We start from the raw sequence: 12,032 nt of genomic DNA, 5'->3' as shown, positions 1-12,032 counted from the left end.
ATGAAATGAAGCAAGAAGGGAAGTTTAGAGAAATAAGAATAAAAAGAAATGAGCAAAGCCTCCAAGAAATGTGGGACTATGTGAAAAGACCAAATCTACGTCTGATTGGTGTACCTGAAAGTGATGGGGAGAATGGAAACAAGTTGGAAAACACTCTGCAGGATATTATCCAGGAGAACTTCCCCAATCTAGCAAGGCAGGCCAACATTCAGATTCAGGAAATACAGAGAACGCCACAAAGATACTCCTCGAGAAGAGCAACTCCAAGACACATAATTGTCAGATTCACCAAAGTTGAAATGAAGGAAAAAATGTTAAGGGCAGCCAGAGAGAAAGGTCGGGTTAACATCAAAGGGAAGCCCATCAGACTAACAGCGGATCTCTCGGCAGAAACCCTACAAGCCAGAAGACAGTGGGGGCCAATATTCAACATTCTTAAAGAAAAGAATTTTCAACCCAGAATTTCATATCCAGCCAAACTAAGCTTCATAAGTGAAGGAGAAATAAAATACTTTACAGAAAAGCAAATGCTGAGAGATTTTGTCACCACCAGGCCTGCCCTAAAAGAGCTCCTGAAGGAAGCGCTAAACATGGAAAGGTACAACTGGTACCAGCCACTGCAAAATCATGCCAAATTGTAAAGACCATCGAGACTAGGAAGAAACTGCATCAACTAACGAGCAAAATAACCAGCCAACATCATAATGACAGGATCAAATTCACACATAACAATATTAACTTTAAATGTAAATGGACTAAATGCTCCAATTAAAAGACACAGACTGGCAAATTGGATAAAGACTCAAGACCCATCAGTGTGCTGTATTCAGGAAACCCATCTCACATGCAGAGACACACATAGGCTCAAAATAAAAGGATGGAGGAAGATCTACCAAACAAATGGAAAACAAAAAAAGGCAGGGGTTGCAATCCTAGTCTCTGATAAAACAGACTTTAAACCAACAAAGATCAAAAGAGACAAAGAAGGCCATTACATAATGGTAAAGGGATTAATTCAACAAGAAGAGCTAACTATCCTAAATATATATGCACCCAATACAGGAGCACCCAGATTCATAAAGCAAGTCCTGAGTGACCTACAAAGAGACTTAGACTCCCACACATTAATAATGGGAGACTTTAACACCCCACTGTCAACATTAGACAGATCAACGAGACAGAAAGTCAACAAGGATACCCAGGAATTGAACTCAGCTCTGCACCAAGCGGACCTAATAGACATCTACAGAACTCTCCACCCCAAATCAACAGAATATATGTTTTTTTCAGCACCACACCACACCTATTCCAAAATTGACCACATACTTGGAAGTAAAGCTCTCCTCAATAAATGTAAAAGAACAGAAATTATAACAAACTATCTCTCAGATCACAGTGCAATCAAGCTAGAACTCAGGATTAAGAATCTCACTCAAAACCGCTCAACCACGTGGAAACTGAACAACCTGCCCCTGAATGACTACTGGGTACATAACCAAATGAAGGCAGAAATAAAGATGTTCTTTGAAACCAGCGAGAACCAAGACACAACATACCAGAATCTCTGGGATGCATTCAAAGCAGTGTGTAGAGGGAAATTTATAGCACTAAATGCCCACAAGAGAAAGTAGGAAAGATCCAAAATTGACACCCTAACATCACAATTAAAAGAACTAGAAAAGCAAGAGCAAACACATTCAAAAGCTAGCAGAAGGCAAGAAATAACTAAAATCAGAGCAGAACTGAAGGAAATAGAGACACAAAAAACCCTTCAAAAAATTAATGAATCCAGGAGCTGGTTTTTTGAAAGGATCAACAAAATTGATAGACCGCTAGCAAGATTAATAAAGAAAAAAAGAGAGAAGAATCAAATAGATGCAATAAAAAATGATAAAGGGGATATCACCACCGATCCCACAGAAATACAAACTACCATCAGAGAATATTACAAACACCTCTACGCAAATAAACTAGAAAATCTAGAAGAAATGGATAAATTCCTCAACACATACACCCTCCCAAGACTAAACCAGGAAGAAGTTGAATCTCTGAATAGACCAATAACAGGAGCTGAAATTGTGGCAATAATCAATAGGTTACCAACCAAAAAAAGTCCAGGACCAGATGGGTTCACAGCCGAATTCTACCAGAGGTACAAGGAGGAGCTGGTACCATTCCTTCTGAAACTATTCCAATCAATAGAAAAAGAGGGAATCCTCCCTAACTCATTTTATGAGGCCAGCATCATCCTGATACCAAAGCCTGGCAGAGACACAACCAAAAAAGAGAATTTTAGACCAATATCCTTGAAGAACATTGATGCAAAAATCCTCAATAAAATACTGGCAAACAGAATCCAGCAGCACATCAAATAGCTTATCCACCATGATCAAGTGGGCTTCATCCCTGGGATGCAAGGCTGGTTCAACATATGCAAATCAATAAATGTAATCCAGCATATAAACAGAACCAAAGACAAAAACCACATGATTATCTCAATAGATGCAGAAAAGGCCTTTGACAAAATTCAACAACCCTTCATGCTAAAAACTCTCAGTCAATTAGGTATTGATGGGACGTATCTCAAAATAATAAGAGCTATGTATGACAAACCCACAGCCAATATCATACTGAATGGGCAAAAACTGGAAGCATTCCCTTTGAAAACTGGCACAAGACAAGGATGCCCTCTCTCACCACTTCTATTCAACATAGTGTTGGAAGTTCTGGCCAGGGCAATTAGGCAGGAGAAGGAAATAAAGGGTATTCAATTAGGAAAAGAGGAAGTCAAATTGTCCCTGTTTGCAGATGACATGATTGTATATCTAGAAAACCCCATTGTCTCAGCCCAAAATCTCCTTAAGCTGATAAGCAACTTCAGCAAAGTCTCAGGATACAAAATCAATGTACAAAAATCACAAGCATTCTTATACATCAATAACAGACAAACAGAGAGCCAAATCATGAGTGAACTCCCATTCACAATTGCTTCAAAGAGAATAAAATACCTAGGAATCCAACTTACAAGGGATTTGAAGGACCTCTTCAAGGAGAACTACAAACCACGGCTCAAGGAAATAAAAGAGGATACAAACAAATGGAAGAACATTCCATGCTCATGGGTAGGAAGAATCAATATCGTGAAAATGGCCATCCTTCCCAAGGTAATTTACAGATTCAATGCCATCCCCATCAAGCTACCAATGACTTTCTTCACAGAATTGGAAAAAACTACTTTAAAGTTCATATGGAACCAAAAAAGAGCCCGCATCGCCAAGTCAATCCTAAGCCAAAAGAACAAAGCTGGAGGCATCACACTACCTGACTTCAAACTATACTACAAGGCTACAGTAACCAAAACAGCATGGTACTGGTACCAAAACAGAGATATAGATCAATGGAACAGAACAGAGCCATCAGAAATAACGCCACATATCTACAACTATCTGATCTTCGACAAACCTGAGAAAAACAAGAAATGGGGAAAGGATTCCCTATTTAATAAATGGTGCTGGGAAAACTGGCTAGCCATATGTAGAAAGCTGAAACTGGATCCCTTCCTTACACCTTATACAAAAATCAATTCAAGATGGATTAAAGACTTAAATGTTAGACCAGAAACCATAAAAACCCTAGAAGAAAACCTAGGCATTACCATTCAGGACATAGGCATGGGTAAGGACTTCATGTCTAAAACACCAAAAGCAATGGCAACAAAAGCCAAAATTGACAAATGGGATCTAATTAAACTAAAGAGCTTCTGCACAGCAAAGGAAACTACCATCAGAGTGAACAGGCAACCTACAAAATGGGAGAAAATTTTTGCAACCTACTCATCTGACAAAGGGCTAATATCCAGAATCTACAATGAACTCCAACAAATTTACAGGAAAAAAACAAACAACCCCATCAAAAAGTGGGCGAAGGACATGAACAGACACTTCTCAAAAGAACACATTTATGCAGCCAAAAAACACATGAAAAAATGCTCACCATCACTGGCCATCAGAGAAATGCAAATCAAAACCACAATGAGATACCATCTCACACCAGTTAGAATGGCAATCATTAAAAAGTCAGGAAACAACAGGTGCTGGAGAGGATGTGGAGAAATAGGAACACTTGTACACTGTTGGTGGGACTGTAAACTAGTTCAACCCTTGTGGAAGTCAGTGTGGCGATTCCTCAGGGATCTAGAACTAGAAATTCCATTCGACCCAGCCATCCCATTACTGGGTATATACCCAAAGGACTATAAATCATGCTGCTATAAAGACACATGCACACGTATGTTTATTGCCGCATTATTCACAATAGCAAAGACTTGGAACCAACCCAAATGTCCAAAAATGATAGACTGGATTAAGAAAATGTGGCACATATACACCATGGAATACTATGCAGCCATAAAAAATGATGAGTTCATGTCCTTTGTAGGGACATGGATGAAATTGGAAATCATCATTCTCAGTAAACTATCGCAAGAACAAAAAACCAAACACCGCATATTCTCACTCATAGGTGGGAATTGAACAATGAGAACACATGGACACAGGAAGGGGAACATCACACTTCGGGGACTGTTGTGGGGTGGGGGGAGGGGGGAGGGATAGCATTGGGAGATATACCTAATGCTAGATGACGAGTTAGTGGGTGCAGTGCACCAGCATGGCACATGTATACATATGTAACTTACCTGCACATTGCGCACATGTACCATAAAACATAAAGTATAATAATAATTAAAAAAAAAAAAAAAGAATAAGGGAGCTACAGCCACACTCCCAGGTTCAATTCCATCCTCTGCCACTCTCCGGCTCTATGACCTTGAGAAAGTAACATCCTCTCCAAGCTCCAGTTTCCTCATCTATTGCAGAAGAAGGAACACTAAAGCCAGGCGTGGTGGCACGCACCTGTAGTCCCAGCATTTTGGGAGGCCAAGGCAGGAGGATCACTTGAGCCCAGGAGTTCAAGATTACACTGAGCTATGATTGTGCCACTGCACTTCAGCCTGGGTGAAAAAGTGAGACCCTGTCTCTTAAAAATAAAAGAAGAAACACTGGTACTTACTCTGAGGGGTGGTTATGAGAATTAAAGGAGGCAATCCGTGTAAGGCTCTTAGCACAGTGCCTGTCAAACAGGAAGCACTCAATAAATATTAATTGTTATTTTGTGTTTATCTTCCTTCAATATCCCATAGACTCATAATTCTCAAAATTTACAGTCTCTGAACCTCTTTAGACAAACTTTAAACTTCACATAAGCTCTTAAAAATGAGGACCCTAAAGAGCTTATGCATGATATCTTTTATTTAGTGTATTATAAGTAAAGTCAAAATATTTTAATTCTTTTAAAAATACAATAAATCCATTATCATAAATAAGATTCTATGAAAAATAACCACATTTTCCAAAACAAAAATATCTGGTGAAAGAGCAGTATTGCTTTACATTTTTGCAAATCTCTTTCATATGTGGTTTAATAGAAGACAGCTGGGTTCTCCTATCTGCTCCTGCATTCAGTCTGTTGTGATATCACACATTATGCAGCCTCTGAAAACCTCCTTGTATACTTGTGAGAAAATGAGAGTGAAAAAGGCAAATCATGCCCTGATGTTGCTTTGAAAATAGTATGACCTCTCGGACTTTATGAAAGAACCCTGGAGCAGTGTCCAGATTTTCTGGTGTCAATATCAGCACCGCAGAGTCTCAAGTTCCAAGTCAGTTCATTGTTGGAGTTGGGAGAATTTTCCCAGACTATAAGGCCAACAGAATTAGATGTGAAAACAGCTGCTGGTGCAACTGTGACTAGGCCCTGATTAAATGAGGCAGGAACACCCTTAATCCCAACCTCACCATATACCCTCCGGTTCAGAAACTCAGGCCTGAGCCATGCAGAAGGCCAGACCCCTGTTGTTCTGCCATTTGGATGAAGCTTGTTTGTGAATAAAATACTGGAATCCATCCAATTCTCTGGATTGAAGATTAGCAACTGTTTTTTGTTATTGCTTTTCTCGTTTTTGTTTTTTTAATTTTTTTTAGAAGACAGTCAATTCAAAAAAAAATCTTGATGTAATTCCTTTTTCAAAAATTATCTTTTTAAATTCTGGAAATCCAATGTTTATGACTTAAGCCTTGTTATTTTTATACTATTAAAGGTTTGGGGTTTAAGGCTTTGTTTTGTGTTTTTGGCAAGCCTTTAAACAAATATTGTTGTTGAATAAGAACCTCTTCAAATGTTTTACTCATTCTTTATTGACCTTTCAAGATACAAACAGTAGTGACATCACAGCCACCATGTCTAGCAGTGACACTCTAAACAATTTACCAGGCAAACTTAAGCAGTGGTTCATTCTCTGCACCTGGTGGGGATGGACAGTCCCTCCTGGAGGGGATCCACTGGTTACCTCTAAGATAATTTCAACAGAAGGTGGAAGTGGGACTCTCTGGGGCTGACTACTTTCTCAGGGAGAGGCATCAGGTGCAAAGCTGTTTTTATCTCTTCAAAGCTCTACAACACAGGCTAGTCTTCCCCTCCCCCAACTATTTCTAGAAATTTGAAACGTTATTGTGTCAGTCAAGATTAAATTGCTGGCACCAAAATCCAAACTGATGAGAAGACTTTTGGAGGGCAAGGGGTGGAGTATCCTCATTTATTGGAAACACTTTGCAATCATTCCACTCAATTTAGGAGTGCTGTCAAAATATAAGCATAAATAAAAGCAATATATAAAGCAACATAAACAATACAAATAACATCATGTATGGATTTTTGGCTGTGAAAATTATAACAGCAACTTATTAATATGAACAGCATGCTAAGTAAAAATGGTACTACTCTTAGCTGAAGCACGTTCTAATCTCTAGATCTGTCTCTATCTCTGTCTTTCTAAATTATCTATACTATTTCTATACCTATACCTATATCTCTCTACATATGTAGCTCAGAAATTTTGTACTTGCTGTTTCCTCTTTCTGGAATATTCTTTCCCCCAAATACATGGATGAGGCCTTCTGACACTATAGCAGTCCCTAACAGCAGCTGTGGGCTCCCTGGCCAACTTCCCGTGATTCTCATATCAGCGCAGCTCCTACACCAATGATATACCCCATGCACATGGCGGGGGGTTACGGGATTAGGAACATACAGCAACTTGCCAATGTCAGAACATTATTTTAAGTCACTTAATTACACTGAGCTACAGATTTTCATCAGTGAAAAGAGAGAGTGGTCCAGACTGGTAGTTTTCAAACTCTGTTCCCCAGAACCCCAAGATCTCCCCCAAAGCAACTTCAGGGGTAATGTTGGCAATGAGAGAGGAAACCAGCGCACAGAGCTCTGGCCTCTCTGCCCCCACCTCAGTGAGGGTAGTGGTTCAGATATTCACCCTAAAACATACAGGAATTTAGTATGTGATTATAAAGGTGGCATTTTTAATCAATAGGGGAAAGATTAATAAATGGTACCGGCACCACTAAGTAACTATTTGGAAAAAATAAAGTTAAGATGGAACCTTAGTTCCCAACTTACACAAAAGTAAATTCCAAATGAGTCAGATTTAAACATAAAAAATGAAACCATAAAACTAGTAGAAGGAAAAAATTAAAGAACTTTAAAATAACCACAAAGAAGTAGAGAGATCCTTTCCAAATATCACACAAAACCCAGAAGCTGTAATAGAAAAGATTAATAGATATGACCAAATAAAAATGACCTTAAATCTATATACATGTCAATAAATCAGCATGAACAAAGTCAAAAGATAATTGACAAAATGAGAAAAATATTGTGACACAGATTACAGACAAGGATGTTTTTCTTAACACATGAAAAACTCACAAATCAGTAAGAAAAAGGCTGGGCACAGTGGCTCATGCCTGTAATCCCAGCATTTTGGGAGGCTGAGGCAGGCTGATCACGAGGTCAGGAGATCAAGACCATCCTGGCTAACATGGTGAAACCCCATCTCTACCAAAAAAAATACAAAAATTAGCCGGGCGTGGTGGCGGGCACCTGTAGTCCCAGCTACTCAGGAGGCTGAGGCAGGAGAATGGCATGAACCTGGGAGGTGGAGCTTGCAGTGAGCCAAGATTACGCCACTGCACTCCAGCCTGGAAGACAGAGTGAGACTCTGTCTCAAAAAAAAAAAAAAAAAATCAGTAAGAAAAAAACAGCAAGAATGAGCAAAGCCTATGAACAAAGGACGTATAAATAACTTTTAAATATATGTCAACCTTATGCATATTTTTCAAACATACATTAAGTACTCACCCAATCAGAAAAGATCAAAAAATTTGATAAGATCCTCAGTAATGTGGGGGTAGGAGGTATTGGGCACTTCCTTACATTGCTGATGGAAGTAGAAACTTATGGAACATCTGTGGAGAGCAATTTGGCAACATGCATCAAAATTTTAAATGTGCATTGTTGACAAGTAATTCCATCTCTTAGAATTTATTCTTTAGCTAACTTCCTCATTTGCAATATTACATCATATGTACAAGGATATGCATATTCTATAGATATGAAATTGGAAGCAAATAAATAATCTAATAATAGATTAGAGAATAAATGTATTGTGCACAGACCTGAAATGGAAATCTATGCAACAGTAAAAAAGAACGAGGTGGCTCTACTTGCACTGTTCTGGAACAATCTCCATGGTACACAGTGAAAAAGGAAAGTTCAGAAGGTTATTGTGTTACTGCTTACGAAAGTGTGTGTGCGAGAATGTGCTTGAATATACATAAAACATCTCTGAAAGGATACAAAAGAAAGGAGTAACATTGGTTTCCTGTGAGTAGAAGCTTTGAGGGGACAGGGGACAAGGGGTGGAGGGAGACCTAGTTTTCCTATGTGCTTTTTTGTACATGTTAAATTTTCACCATGTGCAAATATTATCTACTTAAAATAAAAGCCTAAACAATAATTTTATAATGTTCTGCTTCTTAAAAACCTTTGAAAATCATTGAGCTACATGATGCCTAGGATTGCCATTAGTAATGTTTATTATTGTGATATAAGCACTTTTTATTAAATAATATCATGATTCTGTGATTTGTTTCACACTTGACAAATGTACTAGAAATTCTGCTCCATAGCCATACATGCAACAAAAATCTTTACACTTTTCACCATCTGTTAAATTCTGTTGCACAGACATTTGTGGAGTTCATCACATAAGTTATATGTAGCTCAACCTTCCCCAGACCTTAGCAACTTCTTGGTCCAGATAGGGTCCCTGTAGCAACAATGACTCAACACCGTTCTCACAGACGTATTTCGAAACAGGGCCTATAAAGTCCTCCCATCCCCTTAACTGGGCAAGGTTTTCTTTTTATATGTGTGTGTGTGTATATATATATATATATTTATTTATTTATTTATTATTATTATTATTATACTTTAAGTTCTAGGGTACATGTGCACAACGTGCAGGTTTGTTACTTATGTATACATGTGCCATGTTGGTGTGCTGCACCCATTAACTCGTCATTTACATTAGGTATATCTCCTAATGCTATCCGGTTTTCTTGAAATCTTCAGGGGGTGCCTCTCATGTGTTCCCAAACAAGTATGCTCCCAGCAGGTACTCCCACGGCTCTGCTGAACACTGCAGGTCCCGTGAGACCCACTTTCTCACCCAGCCCCGCTGCTTCCTCGCAGACGCCATTAGGGATGCGCTAGAGCCCCCTCTGTGAGAAAACTGCCGCTCACCTGTGGGAGATGGAGTGAATGCCGCGCTCTGTTTCCACTGCGTTCTGTTTCCATTGCGTTCTGTCAGACAAATCCCACAAATACGCTGCTTGGGCTCCCAGATTTTATGGAACTTGGTGACACAGCTCTTCATGTTTTGCTCGCAGTCACTCTGCCCTCAACAGGACTCCTCCGGGAACGCAGATGGAACCGGAATGGTAGACAAAACTGGGGAAAGACAATCACCTCTCCTTCTGTGACGAGAATATAAGACCAAAGAAGACTCAAAGGGCTTGAGGAAAGAACCATCTTCAGAAATCAAGAACCATGTTCCTTGACTCTGTCACCTCTCTACACCACCTATTATTATGATGGGAAGACGGAGCCAAAACTGAGAGAGCAGTTTAGGAGAGGTTTGAGTCACCGGAAAGTAAAAAATAATCCTGACTACTGTTCACTGATACAGCCACCATTTTGCCCTTATAATCTGTAATCTTCACAACACCTCTGTTCCAATTAAGAGTTTTTCAACATGAGTGGTAGAAAATCTGACCAAACTGGCTAAACCGCAAAATTGGAATGTTAGCTGATATAGTAAATAAGATGAGACAAATTGGCTTTGGGCATGGCCTGATCCAGAGCTCACAGGCCCTGAAAGCAGCCTGATTTCTCTCTGTTTCTCAGCTCTGCTTGCTCAGTGTTAACTCTTCTCCAACAAGCTCTCCCCTCATGGTTACAAGAGAGCTGCCAGCAACAACTCCTGGGCTTTTTCCTTCCAGGTTAAATTCTGTTGCATATTCATTTTTGGAGTTAATCACATAAGCTATATGTAACCCAATTTTCCCCAAACCTTGGCAACTTAGGACCAAATCCAGTAGAAACGAGTGAGTTTGCTTCCCTGAGAGTTCAAAACAAGAGCCTAGGAATTGAGTTTCTTTTCCTGTGGCTCATCCATGGGTCAGACACCATAGTGAGGAGGAGGAAAAGTGCTGAGTGTCTGAGCTCAGGCCCTGTGCTCCCTCCAGGGCCATCACTGTAACCGGAAGTATGTGGGCAGAGGTGGAGGAGGGCTGGCTCCCCAAGCAAAATTAGGGCGATGTTGCCAAAGCATAGTAAATTCTAGGCAGCAAAGATGGCAATTGTCCACAACAAATCCTATGAGATTGAAATTATTCTCACTGTACAGATGTGGAAATTGAAGGTCTCAGATGTTAAGTAACTTGCCCCAAATCATATAGTGGCATAGATTGGATTTTACCTCATTAATGTGTGTGATGAGACTAAAAGGATAGGTAGGTATCTGCCAGGCAGACTGGAGCAAGGAGGGTGCTTGAAGCAAGGTTTTATGAATACACAGCAGTATGAGGGAATTAGGGGAGTGGGGGGCCTTCAGGGAACTTGGAGTTATGGGCAAAGTTATAAGACAGTGTAGCAAAGGAAGAGCTCAGGCTCTGGTGTCAGATGGATCCAGATGTTATTTACCAGCTAAATAGGTTGCAGTGAGCAGGTTGCAGTGAGCTGAGATTGCGCTACTGCACTCCAGCCTGGGCGACAGAGCAAGACCCTGTCTCAAAAACAAAAAAAAATTACTAAGGGAGGTTTGTTTGTTTGTTTGTTGCTTTGTTTCACATTTTAATATAGATTTCTGGACTCTCCAGGGATAAGGAGATTCCTAGGTTGAGGTATCAGGAAGTTTCCTCCCGGAAAACTGTTGGTCACACAGGGGAATTCATCCACCTCCTTCCAAGTGGCCAAGCATGTAACTGCTCACTTCACCTTCATCATCTGTAATACAGTGCCAGTAAGCTTCACAGAGCTCTTGGGAGGAATAAGTGAGATAGCACAAACCAGCTAGTATAGTGCTGAGCTCAAGGAGCTCCACCGATGGTTGATGTTACGGTGCTGGTGAGGATAGGTCGCACGAGGTAATGAATGGGGAAGCTGTGGGAAAAAAAGACAGAAAATTAACCATGGGTCAAAACATGCTAAGATAAGGATTTTAGCTTTTAACCTCCACAAAATGAAGAAGGATTTTGACCAGAGGGATGGCCCAATTAGTTTTTCATTTTAGAAAGGTCATTCTGGCAGCAGTGTATAGCCAAGCAGCACAGAGGTGGGGTGGGCAGGGGGAAGGTCCAAAATGGATGGCAGTGAGACCGGTTAGGAGACCATTATAATACAGTCATGTGCCACATCACGTTTCAGTCAACGATGGACCTCATATGCTATGGTGGTCCTGTGTGATTGTAAAACTGTATTTTTACTGTACCTTTTCTAATATGTTTAGATACACAATTACCATTGTGTTACAACTGACTGCAGTGTTCGGCACAGTA

The sequence above is a fragment of the Pongo pygmaeus genome, chromosome 10 (genome assembly GCF_028885625.2).
Source record: "Pongo pygmaeus isolate AG05252 chromosome 10, NHGRI_mPonPyg2-v2.0_pri, whole genome shotgun sequence".
Lineage (NCBI taxonomy): Eukaryota > Metazoa > Chordata > Mammalia > Primates > Hominidae > Pongo > Pongo pygmaeus.
The sequence above is the reverse complement of the archived record's forward strand: the minus strand, read 5'-3'. Positions refer to the sequence as shown.